The following is a 5,473-nucleotide window of genomic DNA, read 5'->3' as shown; positions in this document are numbered from 1 at the left end:
GACTTTTGTTGAAGGATCTATTAGTGAGAGGAAGGATCTATTAGTGAGAGAGATGGTAGGAAAAAGACCCAGAACTTCAAGGTCTTGTTGCATAGAACTAGAATCTTGCACAGGTCAGCAAGGCAGCTGTCTTCTACAGGGCCTCATGGATCTAGACTAGAGTGCTGATAAACTTTAAGTAATGATAACAGTGAGCATTTTAAGGTGTGCAGGGCATGCAGTTCCTGTGACAACTAACCATTGCTACTGTGGAGAAAGCATCCATGAAAGCGAGCATGACTATGTTTCAGTCAACTTTATTTTAAAATACAAATAATAGCAAGTTTTGACCTTTGGACTATAATTACCATATCCAGTCTAGACATTAGTGGCTTTGTCATCTTTACTTATGGTTTTTAAAGTTGTCATGAGCTAAAAGGGAGAAGAACACACAGGTGTGACCAACGGTCTTACAGGGTCCAGACCTGAATGAAACACAGTTCACTTCTATTGACATCTCAGTTCAGGAACTTAGTCACATGATCAATCTAATCATAAGGATGGCTGGGAAATGCAATCTGAATGTGTAATGAAATTAGATTTTAATGAACTCTTAGAAATTCCTGCCCCAAACACAATCCATTAAATCATGACCCTTATGTTAGGAATTATTTTTCCAATGCACAAAATAGGAACATAGAATCCGTCTTTAAACTATTTAAAGATCATTTGTGCACCATCTAAAGAGCTCTTACGTAACTCTGGGATCAAGTGTACCCCCCGCTGACAAAGAGCGAGCCTTTGTGTTTCTTTCAAACATAAGAGCATGATATACTTAAATACGCACCAGCTTGCTAGGCCTGTTCTGTGAAGTTTTTCCTTAGCCTTTGATGGCTAGGCCTGCTCTGTGAAGCCTTTCCCCAGCCTTTGAATGCGAAAGGAAAAAATGATTCATAAAGGCTTTCAAAAACTTAGATGTCCCCAAATTAGGTTGAAATACAATGTGAAGAGTGTTCAGCAAATTCAAATTACAGATTATATCACAAATCCCAGGGTAAGTTGAATGTCCTCAATATAGACAAAAGTTTTCTTGCCCTGAGAATTACTGGGGCCTATATGTGTCAGTACACAAAGCTGTCAGCGACATTTCTTGATGGTAATGGGCAGGAACACATAGATAGGAGTTAAAGGAAAAGAAAAGGCTTTGGCAGTGGTGCATGATAGGCTTGGGCGCCCATTGGGGAGGCCAGTTGGACTGGAAGGGTGAAGAGAGGACAAGGGCTTGGGTATCAAAATATGAACAGACGCTACATCCAGACAATGGAAGCCATTGGAAAGCTTTAATCCAGAAAAATTACTGGATTAAAAAGGAATTTGTGAAAATAGTTTTCCAGTGATTTGGAGGGTTCAGCAAAGATGCTCTGAGACACAGCCTCCTAAGAACTCAGTGGAAGATGGAAGATGTGCTCTCCTCTGCAAACAAGCTTCAGTCCTCTGCATGTGAAATATTGGCTTTGGGGACTTGTGCAAGACTGAGTGGCAATAAACACCACACGTTTCTCAAAAAAACAAAAAACTGGAGTGCAGAAAATTTGCCCGATCCCAAGATACACTGTTGCTGGTCTTATTTTCCTATTTGGAAGGTCCTGAGGGTGATGAAATCTCTAAAATGTTTCATGAGCTGATTGAAAGGGGAGGGAGGTAGGAGTATTTCTGATATTATCAAACGATTTGTCTATTTTGTTCCTAGTTGATTATAGATGCAGCCCAGAAGTGTATCACAAGTGAGGACAGGATTGCAGGGATAGGTGAATCCAAGAAGTTCCTCTTCATCCCGTCAACCACAAGGGTTTCAAGAGTGTGTCAAGTTACTCACAAATGGAAATCTTTTTTGTTGTCTGGAGATGTGCAGGGTCTCGGTATACTGCCCAAGTTGGCCTTAAACTCTTAGGCTCAAGTAATTCTCCCCCTTGGGACTTCAGAGCAGCTGAGATGAAAGACATGTACCAGTTGAAATGTCACTTTACCAGACCAATAACATACATGTTGAGGCATGCAAATTCAATGACATGCCTAAATTTCACCTATACAATTGTCAAGGAATTTCATCTTTGCTTTTTCACTTATAGTATCAAGTATTGACAACAGTGTGGAAAAATATATGCTATCTTGGGGTCACTTGGGTTTAAAATAATCCATTCAGGGCTGGAAAGGTGGTTCCACGGTTGGGAGCACTGGCTGCTCTCACAGAGGACCTGGATTCAATTCTCAGCATCCACGTGGCAGCTAACAACTGTCTGTAACTCCAGTTCCAAGGGATTCAACACTGTCTTCTGACTTCCTTGGACACTGCACGACACGGGTGCACTTACACTTCTGCAGGTAATACACTCACATACAGAAAATAAAGTAATAAAAATATCCATCATAATATTTAATAATTTTTAAAATTTTATTTATTATTTTTATTTTATGTGTATTGTGTGTATTGCTTGCATGTAGGTAATTGCACCCATGTCATGCAATGCTCGCAGAGGTCAGAAGATGCTCCCAGATCCCTTTGGAACTGGAATTATGGACAGTTGTTAGTTGCCGTGTGGGTGCTGGGATTCAAACCCGGGTCTTCTGCAAGAACAGCCAGTGTTCTTGACCGCTGAGCCATCTCTCCAGCCCCCAATTCTTATGTTGAATGCAGCGTGTCTTTGCTTGGGCTGCTTGTATTAATCATGTTCCTTATTTTCTCTGTTCTGAAACTTTGTCATCTACATCCTTGCTGACCATGGAGGCACTGCCCCTCCTGGGACTAGCTTGTTCCTAGACATAGAAAACTCCTTACCTGTGAGCATTCCTTCATATACAAACTCACCAGTCCAGATCCTACAACTCCAACTCTCTCTTTGCCCAGCTCTCACACTCTGGACCATTAACTCCCTGACCTATTGTTCCAGGGCCAGGTACCAGGTGAACCCACCCCAAAGCCCCCCGAATCCTTCAAACAACAACATTATTCTGCTTACCATGCCTCTTGTCTTCCTTATAACATAAACCACAATGAACCCTCTTAACCACATCCCTCCTGAAAGACTTTAGTTCTCTCTTGTGGGGTTTCTTTCACACATGATCTGAAGTTCTTCTTTATCTTAAACTCTGTATCAAACTTCCCTCTACCTGCACCCCACTGACCTGGAAACTGAACCTAGGGCCTCTCACATGTTAGCTAAGTGCTTTAAGCTATATCCTAGGCCTGTCCTCTGCCTTTCAATTTTAAAATTTTGATACCTGTTCCTACTAAGCTGCCTGGCTCCCTTGAACTCGCAACTCGCTCTGCAGTCCAGAATTTGTGATCCTCTTGCCTCAGCCTCCCAAAATGCTGGGATTACAAGCCTGCACCCCAGGCCTATGTATATACTCCCTTTTAGTGAGTCATCTCCTGAGTTCCAGGACAGCTGGGGCTACAGGGAGACCCTGCCCCCAAAAGACCAAAAAAATAAAAAGTAAGAAGACCACAGTAGTAAAAAATAAGTATTGGTATTTTCTATCTCCATTTGAAATAACGAGCAAGTATGACAAACCAGACTATCTTGTATCCACTCAATATATGGAGCCAAATACTTAGGCACACACAACACACACAAGGTTCAACAGTAATGACTGCATAAATGTTTACTGATATTCATAGTGTGGGATAAAGTGTAGCTGACGAAAATGCAGAGAAAAAGCATTTTGAAATGTTCATGATTTAAAAGTCAGTTCAGCTCTGTGAAAGGAGATCAGGGCATTTTTACTTCATCCTCAAGTTGTTCTTAAAAGTCAGTAACATTACTAAACGAACTTCAACAACAAATGAAACTTCCAGAATGAAGAAAGTGAAAGCTAGTAAGTGGGGGGGCTCAAGCACGTGTGTGTGTGTGTGTGTGTGTGAGACTTTCCTTCTTCTCACATTCCCCTTTTCTTTCTTCTTTCTCTATTTCCCCCCCAAATCAAAGAAAGGTCATGTTAAAACACAAAGAGAAATCTTCTGTGTGTCAGTTAGGAAGAGTGCCCTCACCAGGAATGGAATCAGCTGAGGCTTTGGCATAGAAACTCTAGTCTCCATAAGCATGCTAAAATCAGTTTCTGCTCTGAGGTCAACCAGTGCACTCCATTGATGCAGTAGTTTCTGTAGATTAAAGTATGCCCAAAGAAGCAACAACAACTTAGTGGATAGATTATGGCATATTCAAAAATTGAATGACTTCACAATGCTGATAATGAACAAACTACAACCATATACAGCAACACAAATGGATAGCACAAACATAGTGTTGAGTGAAAGAAGCCAGGCTCAGGATTCTGTTAAGAAAAACACAAAACATAGAAAATTAAAATATATTCCGAATCCTTGGTAGTAGTAATATTGTGCTAAGATGGGTAGGGAAGTGAGAATGATCATCATTAAAAGAGACAAGAAATGTTGGAGAGGGTGTGTGGGAAAAGATGAAACTGTATTCAGCTGAAAGTCTGCAAACCACAGCAACGACTAGCTCAGTAAGATAGTCCCAATGATACAATACCGGCACTATTACCTTGAAGACAACAAACAGCTGACTAATTGGACTCAAGGCCCACTCAATAGGAAGAAATCACGGTACTGGCTGCTAGGTACTGTAAACCTAGCCAAGAGCCCGTGGATGAAGAAGTCATAGGTCTTATAGGAGAACCTACTGCTGCCATTGCCCTAATTGATATAGTTTCCAATCGTGTTCTAAACACTTATCCTTACACCGATACAAAAGCGTAGCTCGCCGGGCACATGCCTTTGATCCCAGCACTCGGGAGGCAGAGGCAGGCGGATCTCTGTGAGTTCGAGGCCAGCCTGGTCTCCATGGTGAATCCAGGACAGCTGGGGCTACAGGGAGACCCTGTCTCAAAAAGACAAAAAAAATTAAATTAAATAAATAAAAAAAAAAGCGTAACTCTCACTGCTCACCAAAGAAACTTATTTTTGGAGCATGCAAAGTTAGTACAGAAATCCACAACTAGTCAAAGTGCAAAGTGATCATGGGGTGCCCAGCTCCAATTGGGGCATCTAAAACACAACGTCTGCATCTAAGGGGACTAGCACAGAAGAGGGAGCAGAAAGATTTTAAGTGCCAAATAACCAGAATGACTACTAAGATAGATAGTGTCTCTTAGACATGATGGGAGTGTTCCTCCCATAAAATATTAACAACATGACTGCCTGCACAAGACTTGAACAATGACCACACAAGTTGACATGTCAATGTGGATGGGGAAAAATTTCACAAGGCCCAGCCCCCCAGATGAAGAGCTATAGGCAGTCTTAATGGCTGCTGAGGGAGGGAGAATAGGTTTTCTACTGGGATGAGCCCTCTGAAAGTTTCCCAGTTTTAAGTGGTCAGGCCTAAATATATGCATATACAGGTAACACTAATTGGACTCAGTAAATTGTACACACACACACACACACACACACACACACATATGTATATAT

This window comes from Nannospalax galili, unplaced genomic scaffold, assembly GCF_000622305.1.
Source record: "Nannospalax galili isolate Female #2095 unplaced genomic scaffold, S.galili_v1.0 scaffold25, whole genome shotgun sequence".
Taxonomy (NCBI): domain Eukaryota; kingdom Metazoa; phylum Chordata; class Mammalia; order Rodentia; family Spalacidae; genus Nannospalax; species Nannospalax galili.
This window is presented reverse-complemented; position numbering follows the sequence as displayed.